This window comes from Rhipicephalus sanguineus, chromosome 1 (genome assembly GCF_013339695.2).
Source record: "Rhipicephalus sanguineus isolate Rsan-2018 chromosome 1, BIME_Rsan_1.4, whole genome shotgun sequence".
In the NCBI taxonomy this organism is placed as follows: Eukaryota; Metazoa; Arthropoda; class Arachnida; order Ixodida; family Ixodidae; genus Rhipicephalus; species Rhipicephalus sanguineus.
The window spans coordinates 225,031,289-225,056,646 of NC_051176.1; the positions used below are offsets into that span (position 1 = coordinate 225,031,289).

The 25,358-nt window shown below is 46.6% G+C and overlaps 1 long non-coding RNA gene and 1 pseudogene across 1 annotated transcript in view; one reads left to right on the forward strand and one right to left on the reverse strand.

Annotated features, from left to right (window-relative positions):
- Positions 1 to 16,624: 16,624 nt before the first annotated feature.
- LOC125757181 (uncharacterized) lies at positions 16,625 to 17,784 on the reverse strand (annotated as a pseudogene).
- Positions 17,785 to 20,427: 2,643 nt separating this feature from the next.
- Positions 20,428 to 25,358, forward strand: part of LOC125760121 (uncharacterized) — a 29,357-nt gene continuing 24,426 nt past the window's right edge. The window contains exon 1 of the long non-coding RNA XR_007417786.1: positions 20,428 to 20,496. This is a non-coding gene — a long non-coding RNA (uncharacterized LOC125760121). The remainder of the gene's footprint in view (positions 20,497 to 25,358) is intronic.

Here is a 25,358-nt window from a genome sequence, read left to right on the forward strand (position 1 = left end):
AAAGAATAAAAATTAGTATCCGAGTTGCAATCGGACTCGGGCATTCTGTGTGGAAGTCAATCGTCTTTGAAAGTGTCTTTGGACAAAAACCCGGGCGTCATTTCGGGCGCGGAGTTGCATTAAAGGGGTCATGAACCACTTTTCCAAGCAATCATCGAATGACCTCAGTATCGGAGTCTGTTGCCTCACGAATCGATTGCCCCTAATGTTTCTCTAATGAGTCAAGAACGAGCGGTGTTACATGTGTTTGTCGCGCGCTTTAAGTGCTTTCTCTCTTATCTCGCCTCGGCGAGCGCGCTGGGAGCTAAGCAGAGAGGGATGGCACAGAGAGAAGTTTGATGGAGGGAGCGCGCGTGTTGGAACGCGATCGCTCTCTTCAGTTGTGATTCCTGTGCGCGAGTGAGGCTCACTTTCTTTTATGCTGTGGTTCATGACACCTTTAACCTTTTCAGACCTAGTGATTCCAATTGGAATCATTAATTTTGTAGGTCTGTCAGCAACCACCTGGTAAAAAAAAAGCGTTTTTTTTTTCCTCAAGAACTCATGTTTAGAATCGGCTCTACATATGCCGCCAAGCTAGTACACACGATAGTGCGAGGTCGCGTGTAAACGGAGAAATTACAGAAGCGGTCGCGCTGTTCCCCCATTTCGCTGGGGCAGCTTCTTCTTTCACCGTGCAGAGATGGGGCATTCTTTTTTATAGTTCTGTGTCGAACATTTGAATTTTGGCTATTGGGAATTATGCTGTCCCTTCTAAATAATTATGTTATAAATTAAAAAAATAACCGAAATATCCTTAAATAATAAATCTTCATAAATTAATTTGCGCATTACTCTTCATTGAAAAGTGCGAGCACATATATTTTTTTTCTTTTTTTTTGACAACCACGATCATGCGCATCGTGAAATGTAAAAACCAGTTCCTTACATTAAAAAATAATTAATTTGGGACTGAAAAGACTAAAGGCATGCATGTAGCTTTCGTTTGCTCACGCACTTTACTTTTTGGCTGCTGACTTGAGCCGCGCAGCACGCTGCGGGATTTCCATTACAGAGCTGTAATACAGCTCTGTATTTCTGGCCTGTCACTGCGTCGCAGGGACGTATTTTTTAGATATTCCAGTGCTACCAGGACATTATTTGAAGCCACTCCCGATAGCGTCATCGTGCAGTCTTTCGACGCATCGTTGTCTCGCCTATCCGTACCCTTGCTTCCCATATCGGCAGTGGTTGTCGTCCAGAGCATCGTGCTAAGGGCTGTCCTCGTCCACCCGCAGGTTGGTCCCTCGTACTTTTGACTTTCGATTAGGACACTGCCGCTGGCAAGTGTGTGCAGTGCCGTTCACTGCTGCGTACAGCGTGCAAGGAGGCTGGTTTCGCTCTGCGGGGCAGCACCTGGTGGCGGCTGCTGGGTCGGAGACAGTGTGTCTAAGAGCAGGTGCGGCCTAATAGACATGTGACGTATGTGTAATGCTTCAAACCAAGGGATAACGACCCTGTAATTTATCAGACTCCGGCACGATTATCAAATTTTGTAATGGCGGCATCTTTAGCGGCCGTGAATCCCTCTTGGCCATTCAGAGCTGACAAGATAGCTAATATGACGACATAACGAAATAATTTGATAACGTCCAGAATAGCACCGCTGAGTGGATAATGGTAAGCACATCTTTTAACGCGACAGCGTTAAAGAGCTCGTTTCGCAGAAATTCCGATGTCGGTGACGTTGGTTTTAAGCGAAGAATCAGCGTTGTCCGTGAGTGAATAGGGCATACTTTTCCTAATACTTTTCGAATATTTTTCGAATAATAAGCACCGATGAAAAAACCTCAAAGGAACGAAGCGTTGGAACAGAGAAGGGTAACGTTTCTTGTTTTAATCGCGCCTAGGTATCACGGGACTGTCGACGCTAGATTGATTACAGGATGAAGACCTTCTTCCTTAAAACTGCAGTGTCGCCGAAGCGACAGAGTAATCAATCCACTATCTTCATCACGTCATTCATGATGATGTTGACTGCTGAATATTGATTAATATTTATATATGAGTTTTATTTAAAATCTGTTTGACGAAGTGCCACGTTGAATACTGTAGTCACTCCTGCATTTCAACCTGCCGTTACAAAATATTTCTAAGGCTCTAGTCGCTGCTGTATACGAGCTTTCGTCAGTTTACATAATTGTGGTATTTTTTGTCGGATAAAAATAATCGTAATGGTCCTTTGATAAAGCTTGTGAATATTTGTTTCAACTAAAATGTAGTGGAATTCTTTAGCTGTTTGGAAAATGGTTACATTGCCATTCTAGGGCTGCTTTAAAAATGGTTGCCTTATTCGAAAACTATTCGAATAGTATTTGATTCGGTGTCATCGCTATTCGATACGGTTCTGAAATTCACTGTTCGCACACCCCTAGTCAAAAACAATCGTAATGCGTGAAAAAAAAAAAAAAAGCTCTCGCTGTCATCTCGTATCGCAAACTATCAGCTCGGTGTCCCACTGGAGCACACTGCAGGAAACGACTCGCATGCCATGCGCGCGCGCTGCTTCTTGAGGTTTTATGGATGCACCGGGCCTTAATAATTTAATAACGGTGCCTATTCGTGTGACACCAACGTCAGCAACAGTCTACTTATCCTGCTTATCTCAAATGACTCTGTCGAATATCTCCTTATATGCGTGAGTCATTAATATAAATCAATGAATGGTCATCTTTCTGTCTTTCTCATATGTAAAGTCTCTTCCATGTCCGACAGAATTATGGACGCTAATTTATTCAAAGTACAGCAAGTGAAGACATTTTCGATCCATGATACTAAACTTAAATCGTAAAGCAGTACGGTATACCAATCCAACACAGACGAGGCGTTTGAACTTTCATCTTTCATATAACGATGCCTTCCCGTAATGTGTGGCAAATAAAAAAGAACAGAGAAGGCTCGCAAGCCGTGGATCACGTCATGTATCCTCAGTATGAGTTAATACGACTTATAAGTCGTGTGAAATCACATTCCCCGTATGTACTACGTACAAACGACCTATAGCATTTGGCCAGAATTCCTTCCGCTTCAAAGGCGACAGGTCAGCTGCGCAGCTGGTGGCTATGACGAACCGGTTGCTTGCGGCAGCTCAAGCGATAGCCTCTGCGTCTGCTTATCATTGTCATGCACCACCACGAGGGAAGCATATCGCTATAGCCTAAATCGCACAGAACGTTAGGGGGGCGCTGCAATCACGGCGCGCAAGTGGGCATGTCATGTGGCGTATTTTTGTGTTTCGCGGGCATCTGCAGTAAGCAGAAAAACGGTAATACTTGATAGAAAATTACAAACTGAAAATTACAATCGGAGGTTTTGCAACCTGTTCTACAACTTTGCAATTGTAATTTCTTGCCGAACTTCGTTGCTTTAGAAGTTGATTAATTAATCTTGCCTAATTAAGCAATTAAGAAGATCAAGGAACTGACTTATTCCATGCAATATTCAGCAACATGCACTTGGCCGCGTTCTCTTATAGAGTGCGCTGGCGTATTTCCAAACTCCGGCTAAAGTAAGCTGGGGCACCGTGTATACAGTGGTGCACCCTCTTCAAGTGCTATATCATATCTGTCGCTGTAGAAAACATGGTGCTAGTGTGGAGAATACGCTTATAATATTTCTTCAGAGCGAAACTTTATTTCCTTCTCCTGGTATTTGTTTTCTTGTCTGCAAGTGCAAGGGCCACACTAACGCAGGGACGCACCCGAAGCGCAGTGCATGCTTGTCTGCCAAGGCGCGCGATTATAGCGCACGCACCAAAGTCCTCCCGTCTGTTTTGAGCCCAGCGTGAGGGAATTTATAACGAGGCGGGGAGAAATATGTCAGCCCCCGATTCAAGAGCGTCATGTTTCAATCGCCGCTATCGACTGATCCTTGGGCGGTATACTGCTCTCTGCAGTGGCGCTCGATGAATGCCAGTCTTTCGTAAAGCCGCCCGACCGCCGAGCTCGAGGAAAAGAGGGACGAATGCGAAAGCGAGCCTGATGCGAGCAGCATCGGAGGGAGGCAAGAGGACTGCAGGGAAGCCCGTCTGATGACGCGCTATCGAGCGACTCAACAACAAGAGTTGTCGTGGATCGTTCACCGTGCATTGACACGCATCGCGACGAACGAGGTTCTTGCATAAACGAAAGCTGTTTGCTCCCAGATGCTTTTGTTTTCACTGAATCGCGGTTGCGACACACGGCGAGACAGACTGACATTTATTTCGTTCAGTCCCGCTTGTTGGGTATAAAAGCAACTCCAGCCATCTTTGGTGCAACCTATTTGTATTTGAATTAATGATGATAATAATTTCTGGGGTTTTACATGCCAAAACGACGATATGATCATGAGGTATACCGCGTAGTGGTACACTGTGGATTAATTTTGACCACCACTGCAGAGGTTTCTTTAACGTGTGCTCACATCTGAGTGCACTGGTGTTCATTCATTTCGCCCCGATCGAAATGCGAAGATTTAAAGGTGTGCAAAGGAAGCATAGTTGAAGATATTCTGCCATTTTACCACCACAGAGGTGGCAAAATAGTAGGCCGCCCGCTTCCAGTGTGGGAGGTATACCGTATTCGATTCCCACTGCCGACCGGGAACCCACCGTTCTTTTTTCACTTTTAGAGGAGTACCCCGACGTGGCGCTTATCGGTGTATGCATGGGCAAGGTGGCATCATGAAGGTCTGCAATGGTCTCTGGGCGCACTTATTCGACCACAGCCTTGGTGAAATGGTCGATCATCCACCTGGGGGGGAGGGGGGGGGGAGGGGAGCGTTGCTTCGTGCTGCGCTTCAAATGCGATAAAGGAGCGCACGTACCATATATGTGTGCTTCATTTTGCTGAAGCGATGCGATAAATCTGGACGACAATCCCATGGAGTTAAGTGGGCGCTTCATCACGTTGCTTGCCGATAGGCCACGAGTTGACTCTGCATGCAGTGCTGGGCGTATTCCAGACGAGGGTGATTTCTGGCAGAGGCTGCTTGTTTTTAGACACTCGCTGTCATCATCCCTCCTCCTTGGAAAAGCCAAGCGATATCAATGGCCGGCTAAATATCTGACAGCGCTTGCGCCGTTCATTCGAGGGTGTAGTGTGCGCAACTTTGATGAGGAGGTATATATTGTCCAAGTTATGCGACACGCCACCTTAACAATAGAGTGCAGCTTTCTTAAGCCGCATTAAAATCGGTTCACGAACAGCATGGTGACATTTTTTTGTCAAGCTATTGCTATTCCTGAGTGTGCCTCGAACCAAACTATACTTTTATATGCACAGCTTTAAAGTACGGCAAAGTTGGGCAACTCGCCCAACATATTACCTTATGGCAATGGCTTGACACGAAAAGGAGTCAGAAGTGAAACGTAAGAGCAAATAGTTGCTCTCACTCATTATTTAGAAAAAGAAAGTCCTCAGATATCTGATTTAATTATGTCGGTAAACGTATTATGTGGGCAGTTGATATCGCAGCATACAGTGACTAGTAATATTCCACAGATTTATAATTAGCGACCATAGTCAGGTTTGTCCACAGGTCACCCTTCACATGTCGAACATCATTTGCCAGAATTCATTCTGCTAACTTCAGTGATCCTCTCAGCGAATTTTCGTGGAATTTCGAGCGAACACTCTCCATCTATAAAACCGCAATGATAGCCTCTCTGTACAGTGACGCAAAATACAAACACAGCAGCAAAATACACGAGCCTCGGTTGAGCCCCGCCTGTGGCGATAACATAGACTTTCAACAAGAAAAAATATATATAACACTAGCAATGGCTTACACAAGAGGCGGAATAATGCAAGCGTCTCTTTTCATTTTTGTCCTGGGATAGCAAGACAGCACCCCCCCCCCTCTCCCCCTTTCCTCTTCTTCTCCCCGCCACCATCTCAGTATGTGTGCGTGTGTATGCGCCTTTCAGCTTATACATTTATTCGGCGTTGCGCGGCAGGGGCGAACCCCCCAAAAGGACAGAATGAAGATCACTTCGAGCAGCTTCGGTTTGGTGATCATGGAAAAAGATAAAGAAACAGATGCGTGCTATACGGGCAAGACAAGTGAGCCGCAGGACGACGCCGAGAGGAACCCGGGGGCGGGGACGCTCGTCGGGGAGGGGACCGGGTCGAGCTGCGCCGTGTGCAGCGATACGTGGATACATCCGGGGAAGCGCTAAAGGCAGCTTGGCATCGGACGCCTGCACGCTTGACCCCCTCGCCGAAGAAGATGGATCTCGATGGCACGGCTCGCGGCTGCTTCCAGCCCCCGTCGCGCCGACAAATTGATCCCGCGGCGGCCCATGTAGCCACACCGAAAGCGAACGTCCATTCTGAGGCCTTTCCATTCGAGACCGCCGTTGTACATACTCAAGTTCGTGACAGCACACAACCGAGATACGTCGCGCCCCCAATGCGTCGGCTTTCCAAGACCTCGAGGAGCTTAAATACAACCCGCTCAGTGAGGTTTCTGTAAAAATAAATCGACTGAACTTGGTCTTCTTGCTCAGAAAGACTTTATTAAAGCACACAGATGTCGGTGCATACTTCGAAGATTCGGGCTGGCTCTGTCGTTCGCGGTCACGCGAGAGACACGGAAACAACCCGAGTCACACGATCGCCCTGTCAAGCAAAAAAACCTGGGCAATTAAGAGGTGATAAAATGTCAGATGACTTTGCGTTGGCTCGCAGAGTGATCAATTAATAATGTAATCTCGTAAGTACACGTAATAAATGGACAGCGCTTAACAGCTGTGCGTGCGCGCCATTCTCATGAACGTTTGTTATGCATGGTGAAAGTGTTGGGATAATCTATTACAACGCAAAACAGCGTACTTAGGGTACTTTCAACGCATTATTGAAGAGTCGTGGTACCAGAAAGATTGCAGTAAGTGTGCTGAAAATGTGGGCTATGTCTGAGATCAAGGGAAGGGGGGGAGGGTGACTTCGCATATCTTTTCGTTCGCAAGGGTCTTTTTTCACTGACATGCTGCCTTATATAATAGTAAGTTCAGCGCTAGAATCAATTGAAATTTATTCCTGCAAACAATTACAGCATTAAAGGGGTTTTGTGAATACCGCAGCGGCCTTTTAAAAGCAACGCTGTTGGCATCCAGTATATGTGCAATTTGGTGTGACGAGATACATCAGAATCTGTGTCTCGTTTTGTTGTCTGCTTTCCGTCTACGGTTGGAAAGGTCAATGCACTCAGAACAAGAAGGTGACTGACCAATTGCGGCAACACTTTATGGTACTTAAAGGGACACTAAAAAGAAAAAAAAGAACAATATTTCGCGTATTAGTAAATTACAATTTCACAATACCGAAAACACCACCAAACCTATGATGGTGAAATTAGCGAAATTCGAGTTCTCAGAGTACAATTTATCAATCAAAACCGATTCGTTGTTTCACTTCAGCGTCCCTTTAAATCATCGTCAATTTAAAAACATCAGATATGCCGCCTGATAATGCTGAGTGTGCAGTGAGCTGATCGCTGCGCAGCGCTGCCGTTGCTATGCTTCGTTCTTCTCTATACATACAGCTTTGCTTAGAATGCTTCCTTCACCACTCATAAAATGTCGCATAAGCTTGAAGGCCGCTGCTATATCCAGGTCGTATACTATGAGGTCTTGTCTGTACACTTGTGTTTCTGCGGAAGCAGAAGCGCTGTAAGCGATTACAAAAGTTCGAAATAACAAACCATCGCATTCACCAGGTGTCTCTTTGCTTAGCCCAATTCTTTTAGACCGATGAAGCGCTTATTCGCATCAGGCCTCATTGATGCCTCACCTATGCCGAGTTACACGGCCATGAAATTATCTAACTCCTTTGACTGCGAAGTCACCTGAAAGTGGCTCGGAAGCATTCAAAGAATAATAATAATAATAATAATAATAATAATAATAATAATAATAATAATAATAATAATAATAATAGACTGTAGTGACTGTACAGAATTTCTTAGAAATCGTTCGAATAGGTACTTTGAGACACTTTGAAATCTACAAGGGTAGCTTGGGCTTGTTGGTTGTCCACAGTTAATCCAGAAGCAGCGCGAAGGATAAGGTCAAGGACGCTGTGCCTGTAGCCTCTCTTGCCCTTGTCCTTCGCGCTGTTTCAGGATTAACTTCGAAATCTGTTGTATTTTCACTTGTTTCTCAGCTTCTGTGTATTTCTTGAACTTTTCCAAGAGAAAGCTTTTTATCTAAACGTATCTGTCGTCATATTTGTCATCCTAACCAGGCTTCACTTAATAGAGCAGATGCGGTCGCATGGCGACAACTGCACACTGCTTCCATTCCTTGGCTCCACATGCTTTATGTCTTTGACCGCATCCTATACCCTTCCTACTGCCACTGAATACTGTGAAGCCAAACTTTACCGTGTACTGCTCCACATGGGAATATACGAGGGGGTTCCCAAAAGTAACCGGAATAGCTGCAGAGGAACGAGCGTAGTATGCAAGGCGCGAGCGTCGCGCAGCTCCCTTCGAGTACTAAATTGCATGCGGTGGCTTTTTCCAGGAAGCTTTTCTCTAGGTACAGTGATTTTTTCCCGTGAAATCACTTTCGCGCGCTCGACGTTTGTCTTTTTCTTGTTGTTTTTTTTCGTGATGGCTGATTGAAGTGAACAGCGGGCGGCTGGGAAATTTTGTCCCTTGCTCCGGCAAAATGACTCAGCAACTATTGCGATATTAAACACTGTTTACAAGGACGCTGATGGAAAAAGACTTAAGGTTAAGATTGATTTTCTCTTTTTTAAAGGAGAGAGAGAAATGGCGATTCATGATGAATCTCGTTCTGGACGTCCGTGGACTTTACGAACGGGCGGAAATATCAGCAACAAAAAAATCTGTGCTTGAAGACCGACGACGGACCATTAAGGAGTTGGAGAAGTTATGTGGTATAGCTCGGAGCTCGGTTCATCTAATTCTAACAAAATAATTGGGGATGAGAAGGGTCGTTGAGGAATTTCTGCCTCCAATTTCGACGAAGGGGCAAAGAGATGGTCCAGTGAAAACTGGCCGTGCATTGAAGGAACAGGTCCAAGGCGACCCAGACTTTGCTGTTACTCGGGGCCGCTCATTGTGCTATTCTTACCACCTCAAAACAAAATTTCGCGTCCGTACACTTATAAATTAAAGCGGCCGTCAGGAAAAACGGTGGGCCCGCTATAGAGTACACCGGATGCAATGAACTCGAAAGGTGTGGCACGATACTCGCCTAGCGGGAGAATTGCGTACAACGGTAGCTCCGCCCAGTGCAACGCTATTCCGGTCACTTTTAGGTACCCCCTCGTACTCCTTGGGGCGGTTAACCAATCTATACCCAGTTCCTCTCTGGAGCCTGCAGCTTTATCCACAAGGAGCCGCAACCAGGGCTTAAAGTCAGGGCGGTTTCTGAGGGTCTCAGGCCTCCCACCAGTTTTGATAGGGGATCTGAGACCGCCCTCGCTATATTGTAGGGACCGCATGAATCGGATACGGGTAAACATTTTTGTAGCGTTAGCTACACTGGCCTAGCCGAGCCAGTTTCGCGTGCTTCCTCAAGAGCCGTGCTGCGCATGCGCGAGGATCAGTGATGTCACGCTCCGGAGCCGGCACCTCCCACGCACTCCGCCGCCGGCTTTCCAGAGGAGTGACGTCGTAGCCGTGGTAGACGTATTGGCGCCGGCGCGCGCCCAGCTATTCGCCTTCGCTGTGCAGTCGCCGTCTGACACTGCGCTGGAGCAGTTTGATAGCGCCTCTGACTGGCGTTTGCCAGTGTGGTATAGCCATGGAGAAGGAGAGTGCAAATGCTGCTCAACGGCGCAGAAGAGCGGAGAAACTTGACTCATCGGATCCCGAAGTAGTTGCCTGGCAAAATAAATATACATGTGCCACATAATACGTATACCGTGTGTGTGTCATTGGAGCAGCAGTAAGCGTGATAATCAAGCTAATCCTAGACAATCAGGAAAGCTAAGAATAATTAGCTACGTTATCCTGGCATAGCCGAGCTAAGCCACTGCAACATTTTTTCGTTCTCCTTGTCAATGGTGATCGAAACATTTCTTTCTCTGTCATTTCGAAAATTCCACTATGAGTTTCAGCAAGAACCATTGTGTTTTCTAAAACGCGAGACGAAGCAAGGTTCGAAGAAAACGGTAAGACCGTAGTGACAGCAGCTTCGCGGACTCCGTCCAAGATATATCGGTGTTGCAGTCCTGGATGCCTTCACGCCGTTTCCGCGCACCCCGCAAGCCTGAGACCGCCGCGTCGGTCGTTAAACTGATAGTGAACAGACCGCGGCTCTTCCCTCGAACGGTTACGGGGGGCGAGAGGTGTTTGCCTGTCATCGCGCCCCTTGCTTTGGAACCAAGCGTCGATGTGTTCGACCTTCGACCCCATGAGCTGGCGTCTGGAAGCCGCGGCCGGGTCACGTGATCGTCGTGGAAGGGAGAGAGCGTCGGCGAGGCGACGAGGAGTCTTCCTCCGGTAGCCCACGAGACAAGCTGCTCGGAAAACCGCTTGTATACTCAATCGGGCCTGGGGCCCTTTGTTTTTGGGTCGCGTAGTTTAATAAAGACCCTTCAATAACCATCACCGAGTCCGGAGTCTCCTACATCCCCAACACCGTGCTTTTGTCCCGCCTTGACCCGCTCTGACCACTCACCTCCAATTCTACGCAACAGTTGGAAACATTGTGCATAGTCTCTACTCGCCAAACTTCACGAGTAAACAAAGCTCCCAGCCACTCCGAAAACAAGACAGCCAAGTCGTTTAGGAACTGAGAGAAAAAAAAGAGAGACCACTGTTAAAATTAGTTGGCCCGTTTGTAAAAACGATGTGTAAAAAAACTGAAGAAGGACCGAAAGACGAGCTAGTTTGTACATATCAGTGGTCCGTCCCCCCCCCCCCTTCCTTCCCCCCGAAATTTTTTTTTGCCATGGCATAGAGCACGAAATCACGCTCGATCACATCTGCCTGCCCGACCCCCATTTCAGATCAAGGAGGTGCCCCCCCCCCCCCCCGAAAAAATTTCTGGCTAGAAAATTTAAGCGCGAACTGCAACAGGGACAAGTGACGGAGGGAACGACACCAGCGCTTATTTCTATCGTTGGAAATTAGCTGGACGCTGGAGGCCAGGTGGGCACCACACGAGAACTTGCTGAGGCATTTCACATTCATATTAGGAGGTCAACTTGTATCAGTCACCAGTCATTATCCATGTCCAGCAAGGAAGTGTCGTGTCACCAAATTTGTGGCTTGCGCGTTCTTTGCTGTAAGCGTTTCGTATAGCTCCAGGAAGCATGATGCACGCACCAAGATTCATGTATTCTCGCTAAATAATTTAATATCGCCTTTTGATGTGGACAACTTTCGGTTTCGGTTTCTGGGCGCCGAGGTTGGGCAGTGACGTAGAAGTGTAGGAGGCGTGGTCACGTGACCACCCAAGGCTGAGACGCACTTAGCCAGGAAGCAGGGGCGTAGCCAGGGAGGGGGGGTTGGGGGGGGGTTCAACCCCCCCCCCCCCGAAATTTTTCAATTTTGCTTGCGTATATAGGCACGCACACATACAAACGCACACACCAACATACATAAAGTATGGTTGAACCCCCCCCCCCCCCCCCCCCCCCCCCCCGAAAAAAATTTCTGGCTACGCCCCTGCCAGGAAGCGATCGAAACTCGGCGAGTGATGCAGCAACCGATACTTTGCCGGTACTATAGTGAATTAGAATATATTCTAGTTCACTACAGCCGGTACGCACGTTGCGGAAGTGGCGGAGGTCACTCACGTTACTACAGCAGATTTGGTGTGACATCACTACAACTTTCGTTGCCCATCCTACAGATCTACGTCAGTGTTGGCGCGCTAGCGATGGGTTTCGATCAGGAGAATGGGCATTTAGGTTGGTCTGGTTGGGTATATCTTGCTTGGTTACGGCCATCTTGGTTGGGTTCGATCTTGCTTAATAAAACTTTCATTCGATAGTAAGCGCTGGCGTCCTTCCCTCCTTCAATTGTCCCTGTCGCAGTTCGCCCTTGAATTTTCTAAGATGTAAGAAAAGCTATCAGCCGTCTTTTTTCTTTCCCTCTCCACCTTTGCTCGAAACGCTAGAGATCCCCCTTCGATGGAGCCAGTCTTAAGCACTGGCAGCAACAACTGGTCCAGCGGGCTCGCTGTGTCACGCAAGGCAATGAAGCCCTGGACTGAAGGCCCCATTTATCGAGGAACCAAATAATTGTTGGGGTTTAACGTCCCGAAACCACGTTATGAATATGAGAGACGCAGTAGTGGAGGGCTCCGGAAATTTCGACCACCTGGGGTTCTTTAACGTGCCCCTAAATCTAAGAAAACGGGCCTCAAGCATTTTCGCCTCCACCGAAAATGCGGCCGCCGCAGCCGGGATTCGATCCCGCGACCTTCGGGTCAGTAGTCGAGTACCTCCGCCACTAGACCACCGTGGCGGGTTGGGTAAACATGCCCAATTATATTCAGAATAAGAGTCTATTCTCTCTTTTTTCGCTACTTCTGCGTTATACTTAGTGATGAATGATAGGATTAGGCTCTCGAATTTCTCAACAGGGTCCATATAAAAATGACGTGTCAGAAATAAAAGCGTAAGGAATTAAGCCGAGCGCGAGAACGTATGAATAAAGTTATTAGTTTGTTTCTTGTTTTTTTTTCTTTTTCAGCTCTGCCAAATTTCCAATATTACACCTATATAAATCACTGATCACTTCACTGTTGCCACGATGTCCAGTTTTACCCATAAAGTGTAGTTTGCGCAGACTTGTGCGTACTTGACCAAGTTACTTGCATGTAGTATTAACTTTTACAGCGAAAGCTGTTATGAGATCATTTCACCGGCCGTTTTTGGCGCCGTAGTTGTCCGCCGCCGCCGCCGCCGCCGGTGTCCGTAACCAGTATCGCTCGAAATAAGAAAAAAAAAAACGAAATAAGAAAAAAATTCCAGGATGGAACGAGGTTCGAACCTGGGCCCTCTGCGTGGGAGCCCAGTATTCAACCTCTCAGCCATGCCGGTTTTTTTTTTCTTTATTGCCTTGCATACCAAGACTATTTACATACTCACAAAAAAAGGGTAGAGCTATACAATTACAAAGTGAAAATATGAACCGTCAGCACTGAGCTGACTACAATCAAAACTTTGGCATGCGCAACAATAGTTCCACTCGTGAAATCCACTCTGGTGCATCCTCCTGCCCTTTCAGCACTTCAAGAAAACGGCACACTGATTCGCAGAAATATTCCCGTACAGATCTCACTTGTACATCCGCATTGTCAAAGGCAGTTCGAGTTTGCCATATACTATGCAGGCCCAGGAGCATGACTAGGTCGAAAGGTACTCCATCATCATTTTTAACAGAAAGAAAACGGATGCCGTGTGGACTTAACGGTAACTCTTTTTTCAAAGTTCTCTGTAATATGTCCCAGAAGAACACCCCGCTCCAGCAGTCTATAAAAACGTGTTCAATTGTTTCCGGTTTATTGCATAAGAAACAATGTGTGCCCCAAGGTACGAATAATCCCCTATCTACCAACCATGTTTTAACTGGTAAAGTACCAGTGTGTAATTTAAAGAAAAAGGTTTTAACCCCTGGCGCTACAAGCATCCTTTTAACACGTTTCAGAACATCCTGTCCTGGGCCTTCACAGTATAGTTGACGGTACAGTGGCACTGGCAATAATATACAGACGAGGTCTTTATACAATTTCTTACGTGAGACTTCAGTAAGATATTCTAACGAAAATCGCACTGACAGGAAGCGAAAAGAAGAAACAACTTCCTTTAGATACCCCTGAATTGGCCCTTGCACATTTTCTGACGATATTATAAATTCCGGCAGCACTCTAGACAGCCGAAGTTGTATTACAGTTCTCAAAAAAGGGTCATTTACATCACGAAGGAAAAGAAAACGATTGACTAGTTGTCTTATGTACAAATGAACCAATCCAAGTCCACCATCTCGTACTTTTCTGAAGAGGTTTGTACGGCTCGATTTTTCCCAGACAGAACTCCAAATGAAGACTGCAAATACTCTGTGTATATTTTGCACGTTTATTCTACTGCAGTGCAGAACTTGCATGACGTACCACAGCTTGCTCACTAGAAACAAGTTGCACGCTGTGGCCCGTGCAAATATGGAAATGCCCCAACCTTTCCATTTCTCTGCCTTATTGCGTAAAGCCTGTGTTTCTTTTCTCCAATACTGTTCACTGTCGCAGTAGAACTCCAGCGGCACTCCTAAATACTTCGCTGGTGTTTCTTGCCATTTAATGTTGAGAAATACTCTTGGTGTGACGTCCCATTCCCCATGCCAGAATCCAAGACATTTATCCCAGTTCACGGCGCTACCGCTCACCTGGCAAAAACTTTTCACGGCATTAACAGTATGCATTATACTCTCATAACTGGTACAGAATACTGCAATGTCATCTGCATACGCCAGGAGGCTGACCTCAGCTTTATGTAACTTAAAACCGCGTATCTCGCTGTTATTAATTACGCTTAAACAGAATGGTTCGAGAAAAATGGCGAAAAGCAGGGGTGATAGTGGGCACCCTTGTCTCACTGAGCGCAGCACAGGTATACGCTCACCCGCCGTTTATTTATTACCAATCTAGTCGTGCATCCTGTGTAAGCCATTCGCACTCCGTTGCTGATCAAATTCCCTACATTCACGTGGTCAAGTATCGAAAGGAGCAAGTCATGCGGCACGCGGTCAAATGCCTTTTCAAGGTCAATTTGTAGCATGGCAACATTGAGATGCATAGCGTCACAACTTTCCAGGATTGACCGTGCTATGTGTATATTAGTCGTTATTTTTCTTCCCTTTATACCACAAGTTTGGTGGGACCCGACCAGTTCCTTCATAACTGTTTGTAGTCTTCTGGCCAATACTTTCATCAATATCTTGTAGTCTACGTTAGTTAAGCTAATTGGTCTATATGCAGTAACACTTCGTAATTTCACTGGATCTTCTGTTTTTGGTATTAACACCGTGTGGGCTGACAAAAAAGATGGTGGTAATTGTTTACGTTCAAAGGCCTCGTTAAATACTTCCGTCAAAACAGGTGCAATAACGTCTTGAAATGCCTTGTAAACTGCAGCACTCAAGCCGTCCGGTCCCGGAGACTTGCCATTGTTTAGCTTATGAATTGCTTTTCTTACCTCCTCTTCTGTTATGGGCCTTTCTAAAAAATCCTTCCTTTCATCAGCCAGTCTTGGCATTAATGATATGAAATCACTTTTAAAACGATCAGCCTGTATGCTGATTGGTGTAAATAACTCTTTGTAGTATTCGAAAAAAACGCCGGCTATTGCTTCTTTCTTCTTGTACGTTGCTCCTTTATAATCTATTTCACTTATTTCATTTTTGCAAGCATATCTCTTTTCAGCTCCCAGAGCTCGCTTTGTTGGCATTTCTCCCGCGAACAAGTTTTCTGCTCGAGCTCGAATTATTGCTCCCCGATATCGTTCTTGGTCAATCAGCTCTAGCTTCTGTTTCGTGCTTTTTATCTCCTCTGAGAATGTGCCTGCCTGGGTGCATTCCGCTGCTATTAACTGATGCAGGTGTTCACGCAAGCGAGCTTCAAGTTCTTTTTCAGCATGTCTCAGGATACTGGCTCTCTCAAGTGCTTTGAGTTTAATGGTCTGTTTAAATAGTTCCCACTTATGTCCCCAGCCTTCAGATGTTCTAGTTGCTAAGTCTTCTATGACCTCTATAAAGAGGCGATTGAAAACTTCATCCTTTAGCAACTTTACATTAAATTTCCAGAGTTCCCAAGAGAAGCGTTTGTTATTCCTTTTATGTTTACCCGTGGAGAACGAAACCAAACAATGATCACTAAACGGGACAGGTGTAACTCTGTAATCATGGCACGAGGGGATCAGTTCAGCAGACACGTATACTCTGTCGAGTCTAGCGTGACTCGTACCCTGAAAGTGGGTAAACATGACCCCTTTCCCACTGCAAAGACACTCGCCTACGTCTTCTAGCTGAGCCTCCGCTAAGATATCGATTAGAGCAGCAGTGCTAGCATCACTGTGTGGTCCCAAACTCGTTTTGTCTCTTCCCGTACAAACACAGTTGAAATCTCCCGCAAAAATTAGTTTACGTTCACATTTTAAAAACATATCAAGCTCTCAAAAAAATTCTTTCGATCTTGAATCTTAGTGGGCGCGTACAGACAGATCACTCTCCAGTTTTCTCTAAACAAGGCAAAATCACATATAATAAAGCGACCCGCCTCACAGGTAGTCACGGACTCCACTTTCGCACCAAGGCTCTGCCGAATTAACAAAAGGCACCCTGCCGAACCGCATGACAAACGCACACATCATAGTGTCTCATGAAAGGCCGCACCATTCACTCGGCGTGCTCTTCACTCTCTACTTTAGTTTCCTGTACTGCGACGATGTCGAGATCTTGTTCGATAATCAGGCGGTAAAGCTGGTTTTGCCGCCGTTTGGCGGAAAGCCCGCGTACATTTAGCGTCGCGAAGCTAATCGTCGCCATCTTGATGAGAGAAAGCCGAGCGAACGGCGCTTACCTTACCTATTCCACTATGAACAGATACCCACTGTCGGGGCGACGCTCAAGGCGTCGTCCCATCGCCGCCGCGTGAAAGCGACGACGAACGCAGACGGCCGGCACCCCGAGGCTTTTGGGGACCAGCCACTCGCCACTGCCCTTGCTCTTCTTGGGTCGGACGCTGCTGGGACGCCGCGTCTCCCTCGTTCAGACGTCGTTTGGCTGGCATGGTCTCCGTTGTCTCCATGTCTACCGTGGCATCAGGGCGGTCAACTGGTTCAAGCCTGTCTTGGATCCGTACCCCAGTGGAACGCTGATTCACCACGGTGTCCACCTCCGTCGTTTCGTCTGTATCTTGTTTAGATTCCGCCACCTTGCTTTCGTTGGTCACCACTGCCTGAGACGCTTCCACCGTCTCCTCAGACGCCGCGGCCTTCTCTGCTTCTTCTTCATCCATGAGTAGTTCACTCTGATCAGCATTCGTTCCTCGGCTTGCTGCGCTGGCGTAGGAACGAGTACAATCCATCTGCTCGTGCCCAAAGGCGCGACACCCAGCGCATCTGGGCACCCTGCAATCGCGACGAATGTGTCCGGTGTTCCGGCAACGCAGACACAGCGGCGCTCGTCCTGGCACGACCACCAATGCGGTACCGCTGCCGAGACGCATCTGGTGCGGTATACGATCAGTAGTAACGCCTTCCTTTAGTAAAAGCCGAACGAATCTTGTAGTTGACTCAACTCCTTCGAAGTCCTCATCTCTCCACTTGTCGCTGATGACTTCTTTAACTTCACCGTACTCCCGGAATGCATGCCGTACAGTCTCTGCGTTGACGTCGAAGGCTACCCAGTGCAACTTCAAGCGAACCTCTTGCCTTTCTGGATCGACGACGAGGCAAGGTCGGTCTTTCACGGACAATATGCCAGCGTTCAAAAGTGTCTTCTTGGCCTCATCTGTCTTCACGTTAAGGAGCCAAACGTGCGACATCTGATACGCTCCTATGCCGCTCACCTGTTGAATGGTGCCTATAGTTCCTTGAGCGGCTTTCGAAAGTCATTTATCCCATACGGGCGCCCTGCGATGTCGCAGTGCAGAACCAGTGTGCGTCTGAGTCCTTCTCCTGATGGCAACGGTGGCAGAATTACACGGTAGTCCTTGGGCAATGATGTGCACGAGAAACAGCGGCCAGCGTCGACCGCTTTCACAGCTCTTGACGAGCCAGCCATCCTGCGTCCGCACGCGTCCGTGTCCAGAAGCAGAATGTGATCTCAGCCATGCCGGTGCTTGAAACTGCTTTGCAAAAAGGTCCTATACAGGTTTCATGTCGGGAAGGAACCACATTAGTATATGCAATATAGCGTGGTAGAAGAGTAAAATAAGCACCAAGCGTCGCACAACGTGAATTCTGTAAGCAGTCGTCACACAATGCGAATTGCGCAACGAGTAGGTTGTTGAATGCTTCCAACCCATTACAAAGGGTTCTGCCATAATTCTTCGTTGTCATCAGGCACAGCATCACCGCATAATGCCTTACATTTGTTTAGCAGGTACCACGGCTCTCCGTAAAATGACGAAAAATGGCAGTGACTGCTGCCCTACTTCTCGAAAATTACAATGATTTATAGCGTAGTGGGTTCCTCGCAAGTGCACTTGTATTGGTTGCCAAGGAAGCCCATAAGCGCATGATCCATTTCCTCGGGGTCGCAGTAAAATTACAATGATTTAGAGCGTAGTGGTTTCCTCGCAAGTGCACTTGTATTGGTAGCCAAGGAAGCCCACAAGCGCATGATCCATTTCCTCGGGGTCTCAGTAAAGTTCTTCACCCCCCCCCCCCCCCGTCTCTGTCTCACGTCAACGTATGTTATACAGCATGACGGGAGAGGGAAATAGCGAGCGGTTGTCACCCGAAGCAAATTACATAACTGGTGGGCCGTTTAAAGCTTCCAACCCATTACAAAGGGATGAGCCTTAATTCTTCATCGTCATCAGTCGTCGCGTCAACAAAGTGCACATAATGCCTTACAGACGTGTAGCTGGTGCCTCGCTTCTCCGCAGAATGAAAAATAATGGCTTAGTAGGCGCTTCCCAAATTCATAAAAATTGTGATTTATGGCGTAGTGGGTACCTTTCTATTGTACTTGTATTGTAGCCCCAAGAGAGCTTCCGACGGGCTCTAGAATCGCCGCTCTTCCAGCTTTCGCTGTGACTGTGCTGCGGTTTCAGCGCAGGCCTGGCATTTTTTAATTATCAACCTCAGGTGGCTAAGTTCATAAGACGTTTTGAACCCATCCTCGAAATTATTTAGCCGAATGAAGAAATTTTTATTCATTCAAACAAACTTTTGTTAAAGCTACGAGAACGGACATTTCACATTCGAAGGACCACTGAAAGTGAAACTGATGCGGAAGGGCTGTGCATAAACATGAAAATATTATGGCGACAACTTTGTTATTTTTTTAAGTGGAGGAACAATAACCTTTGCTTGAGATTTAATAGGACAGGAGTAAGTAAAAGCATCATCGATTGTTTGGTGTTTTCAAATGAACTTGGAGCAGGGATTTATTTTATACCCCCTCCCCTCCACCCTTCCATACTGAGCTTGACACCCCCTCAATTTATTTCCTACGTAATCACCCGCACACCCACAATTTCATAATAGCCCCCGTCCCGAAACCGAAATTGAAACCTCACGCGCAGCGCGGTGCCATAATCACCGAGCCGCCTCTCTTTGCTCTTCGCCAGACTTCACGTTCAAGGTTCACTGTAATAAAATTTGGAGGGCAGGAGCCAAAAGGATCCTGGCTTTGTAGAAGCAGCGTGTGCACAGCTGATAGCCGTCCCTTTCGCGCCGTCCCATTCGCGACTCCGTCACGATATTTCGCGCCGTTACAGCATTGTGGCGCCATCTGCCGAAATAAGCGGTAACTGCTCAAGGACCTTTGTCACTCGGTGCGCCCGCTAGTTAAGAGCCTGCTCGACCACGTGAAGTTATTTTAGGTGTTCGTTGATGCACTCTACCCATGTGTCATGTAAGTATTGTGTACTGCTGTTGTAGTGATTTATTTTTATCCAGATTTGCAGTGTCTCCCACACGCAGGTGCAATTAATATGGGCATGTTTTTAAGGCATCCGATGTGCTACTATCAACCATGACACGTGCGTCGTCATAAATCAACTGATCGACGTGTTGTGGCCTTGCTTGCGCAGTTAACAATTTCGAAACGGAATATAGCTGTACGTTTCGTGTTCCCAACGGTGGGTTTTCCTAAAGAGATCTGGACAAGTTAATACATTTTGGAAACAAAGTTGTAGGGCACAAAGAATAAAGTTAAACGACACAACAACGCTGCTTGTAGCGAAGCAATTAACAAAAAAGCTCGAACCAGCAAGATCGTCATACATGATATATGTGAACTCGTCTATAGAAGCATACTTGTGTGTAAGTTGAAGGCGGAAATATGATGCAGCATTTGCATAATTGCATGACATTCTTGCAATATTTTCTTTGTCTCAGACCTTAGACATTACCCCTGTCTACTCATCCACGATGGACTTTCGCTCAATCACTTGCATCGTATTGTCGATCCCATGGTTTCCAAGTTCACGTATTCAACCTAGGGGTGTGCGAATAGTGACATATCTCGAATTGAATTCGACGAATAGTGCCGAATAGTGGCCAAAAATATCGAATATCGTACGGAATATCGTATACAAAAGATGTTATTGAAAATTGAAAGAAAGAACAAAGAAATTAAATCTGCTCATGTCCTCGAGCACATTACGCGGTGGGTGACTGCTACCGAAAGACTACAAATTGTTATGCAGAAACACAAGCTCTTCCACATGGCCTGGCTTCAGGCTCTACGGTTTCGATCCCGGCCGCGGCGGTCGCATTTTGATGGAGGCGAAATGGTAGAGGCCCGTGTACTTAGATTTAGGTGCACGTTAAAGAACACCAGATGGTCGAAATTTCCGGAGCCCTCCACTACGGCGTCTCTCATAATCATATCCTGGTTTTGGGGCGTTAAACCCCAGATATTGTTATATTGATGTTACGGTGTTTACGGCTTATCTGACAACGGTAATGCCGTGCTTCATCGTCATGAGTGCACCGGGCCCAAAAATCTTCGGGCGCCCGTTCAAAACAGCGTTTTAACTGCGCGCCGGAACGACAGGAGCAAGGGCGTCCGCAGAACTTATTGCAGGGGGGTGCAAGGGAGGGGGGGGGGGATCCAGCACTGACAGCTTTCACTGCCATGAAATCACCGGCAAGATTATTCAATAGTGTGCAAAACGCGAAATTGGTTGGAAATAGAGAAGGCCGGCACCTGAGTGTGCTAATCAAGCTCTCATTGCTACCACATAGAAAAATATTATCCGAAATTCCAGGGAGGGGCAGGTGCCCCCCCTTGCACCCCCCTCCGGACGCCCATGGACAGGAGTTTCTGAACGAGTGCTGCGGTGCGGCAGTGTGGCAGGGGCGACTGATCAGCGTGAACAAGTTTTCACATATGAAGCCAATCATCGAGGGTTTCGCAGGCCGGAGTCGGGATGTTTTAAGGCGCTTGAGGCGTATACGACCGAACTATGCAAGAAGTCTGTGCCATCGTCCCGGAAGCGAAGCTGAGAAGGGCTTGACCGTTTTCTCATGTGTTCTTTTTTTACGTGCGGAAATGACGTAATCTCCTTTAAAATAAACATGCGCTCGCTTTTGAACAAGGATATCGGTGAAAGTTTTAACAAAAGTCCTACTGTAACGACGTTAGCGTTAGTTTAACCACCTCACCCTACCAAGTTGCACCATTGGCCTTTTCATTTTTTAGATATTCGTCCTGTCGAATTATTCGAAGCTTCGAATACTAGCTATTCGAAAGTCGAATCAAGTTATTCGATGAGATATTATGCGATTCGAATTCGAAACTCGAATATTCGCACACCCCTAATTCCACCACATGTCCCGACCGACATCTGGATCCACAATCCGAAAGGGCTGTGCCAGGGTCGTAGCCAGAAATTTTTTTCGGAAGGGGGGGGGGGGGGGGGGGGAGGGTTCAACCATACTTTATGTATGTTCGTGCGTTCGTTGGTATGTGTGCGTGTATATATATATACGTAAGCAAAATTGAAAAATTTTGGGGGGATTTGACCCCCCCCCCCCTGGCTACGCCCCTGGGCTGCTCGTTAGCAATATGTGGCTATGTAACAAACCGGCGGTTTGTGCGCTAGCTTAGTCTTAGCTTCGCGAGTTGCTCGATGCGTACTGTAGCACAGCTCCTGCAGATTAAAGTAGCGACGTGCCGACCAGGACGGTATGGTATTTCCGTACTTACCGTAGGGTAAACTGCATAAGGGCGAATTCACACCTGCGAATGACAAAGGTCGCTCGACCAAGTTGGCAGCGAAGCGGCGGTCGCAAGTGGTGGCTTTGATGGAAAAGCGACCGTTTTCATGTAGTCGCTCGAGCTCAGTGACTGGATCGACAAAACTGCTGGACCAATCAGTGGCCCAAGAGCACATCAAAAAACCTGCGGCAAGTTTATTTTACGTGGCTGTAGTTGTTCATGCAACGAAAAAGACGTAAACAGACGCGTTAGCAGGTTTGAAGAAAGGCACATCGCTATCGCCGGTGTGAACCACGACCGCGGTCTTTTATGAGTCGCTGGCGTTTTAGGGCACGTTCAAACCGGCGACTGACAGGGGTCGCGCGACCAGGTTGGTCGCAAGGCGACGGTTGCAAATGGTCACTTTGGTGAAGTCCCCGAAGTCGCTCACTGAACGATTCTCCGCCTCCGCGGCTGCAATGGCAAAGCTGCTGAACCAATCAGCGGCACAAGAGCATGACGTCGGAATACCTCAAAGACTGTTTTACGTGGCCGTGGTAACAAAACAGGCGTAAATATATGCGTAAGCGGATGCACTCGTGTGTGTGACGAAGGGCACGTCGTGGTCGCCGGTGTGAACATCGGTCGCCAGTCGCGGATACCTGTCACTCGTCGGTGTGAATGCGCGCGACGTGGCGACATGAAGTTTGTGAGTATTTAAAATTCCCGGACGGCGTGACTTGAAATCGAGGCTTTCTTTATTGCCGGAGCACGATATCCTACAGGAGTCCAAACAATCGCGTGCAAGCAGCGTGTACGACGCTTGGCGAGCTTTCATAACGCTAAAGGTTTGCTGTCGGTCTCGTCTCGTGCATATGCCATCGAGGTGTGAGGCCTGTATTAAGTCAAGTCAAGTCAAGTGCTTTTATTTTCATTTTTTTTACAATCATGCTTATACAGATATCTGGACCGATAGCCAGGAAAGACTAGTATCCGGTCCAGTGTTAATAATAAAACATTCAGGTCAGTGCAGTATTTACAGTTAGGTATACAATTACATATCTTAACAGACAAACAAACGAACAATGGTTTTCACAAGTGCACCCGAATAGTTATTGCAGATATGTTAAAGGTCCTGGTTCGCAAGAAAAAAGAATTTACTACACTGCTTAAAATTACGTGCGGTTTTAACCTCCAAAGGTAGGACATTCCATATTTTTGTTCCACTAAATTCGATCACTCTTTCACCGTATACATTATAACATTTTGGTAAATTCAGATTGCCTTTTAGAGCATGTCTCGTACTGCGCGTCGGAAAACAGAACACATTACGAGTAATAGGAAAGTTAGTGCACATAATGCTATTAACTGAAATTGAAATCTTATGATTACACAGAGCCTTAAGCGATAACACTTGCTGTGTCTGGAAAATGTCGTGAATTATATCATTGTTACTGTTAGGATTAATTATTTTCAATGCCCTTTTCTGTAATTTTTGTAAAGGTTGTAGGTATGTTTTGTAAGTTACGCCCCATGATTCTATACAATAACTGATATGGCTATGACAAAACGCATAGTGTAGAGATTTGAGTATTTCACGGGGGAAATATTTTCTTGCTTTGATGAGGTGGTAACATCCGCACGCGACCCTCCTGCACACACTCTGAATATGCGCTTCCCAATGTATATGTTGGTCAAAAATGACGCCCAGATATTTAAATGTGTCAACTTCTTGTATAGGGCTATTGTTTAAGCTAATACTTATGCTGCTGGTGTCAACGTTATTTCTCCTCGAGCGAAAAACTACATATTTAGTTTTTTTGCTATGTATTTGCTATGTATGTGAGGCCTGTATTACCGATAATGGCGCATTTAATCACTCTTAGTGCTCTTATATTACTCTCACAGGCCTATTCCACCGCCCCTACGTCATGAAAATGTGGCGGCGCTATCGTCGGGCCGTAGTTTCGTAGTGCTTTCGCCGCCATGCTTACCAGCTGTGTTTTCGCTGGTGCGTGCGCTGTTTGCCGTCGTGTAAAGAAGAAAAAAAAAAACGGTGTACGGATGAGCTGCGTGGCGGTTAGTTACGCGGAAACGCACAAGGAAGGTAGAATATGTTTTTCTCGGCTTCCTGTTCATACGAGACCGCTGTACGAGACTGTCGCAAGATATTGGTCGCAGCTGTAAAATGCGAGAACTCGTTTTCAATGCCGATTCATCGGCTATGTGGCAAAAATTAGGCGGTTCGCGTGACCTGCTTTATCTAACAAAATCGAGTAGCTTCGTGAAAGAACCATTGCAACTATCCTCTGTCGCGGCCGCTGCTTCTAAGCAAGCTGGAAGCGCGCGGTGCTCGGAGGCAGCTTTCGCAGCTGCTGCGGCAGTTGTCGCCTGACCATATATAGGGCAGTGGGGTCCGCTACGCTGCGACGTCGCTACAAGTGCCTAAATATATAGACTGTGCCTGGTTGCGCGAAACCGCCGATGACCATCATGTCTCGCCAGAGCAATAGCGCAAATTGGAAATGGGGACACAGGCAAGACAGCACAAGCGGTAACTTTCAACAATTGTTAATTTGAAGTGGTACATATACATAGATACATGCATAAATTACAGTGTCATTAAGGTGTCAAACAAAGAAAATAGCCCTCGAAAATTCACATCCTTCGTTCAGTGAGTGCGCATGTCTCACAGCCATGATTACAAGATTATCTGCTGTCAAACCTAAAAAACGCGAGTTCCTTTCCAGATAACCGGACTGATGGCGTGCTCGCTCATCGAGTGCGAAATCTATCTGTCATCTCTGTCTCAATTATCTCCTTTGTTAGCGGTTCTTTATTCCTGACTATCACATCAGCTTGCACTAACGTGTCATGTAGTGTTTACGGTGCTCGACTGCTGACCCGAAGGTCGCGGGATCGAATCCCGGCCGCAGCGGCCGCATTTTCGATGGGGGCGAAAATGCTTGAGGCCCGTGTACTTCTATTTAGGTGCACGATAAAGAACCCCAGGTGATCGAAATTTCCGGATTCCTTCACTACGGAGTCCCTCATAATCATATCGTGGTTTTGGGACGTTAAACTCCTATTATTATTATTATTATTATTATTATTATTATTATTATTATTATTATTATTATTATTATTATTATTATTATTATGTCAGAACGCGCAACGACCCATCGGTATTTGCCCGTTTTTTTTTCAGACGGCTTCGTAGCGTGTTGTGGCATAGTGGTTAACATACGCGCATGGCGATTAAGTGGTCGCGAGTTCGAACCCTGTGTGTTGCAAATTTTCTGAAATTTATTTTTGAATGGGATGTCTGTATATCGTTTGTACATCTAAACACATATCTGTATAAACCTCAATATGCTGGATAAGTCAATCAAAAACTGATTTTTTTTCCCAAGAAGAAACTGAGGAGTAACGGGAAGGAGCATCCGTTGTTCCCTTGAGGAGCATCAGGAAGCAGCAAC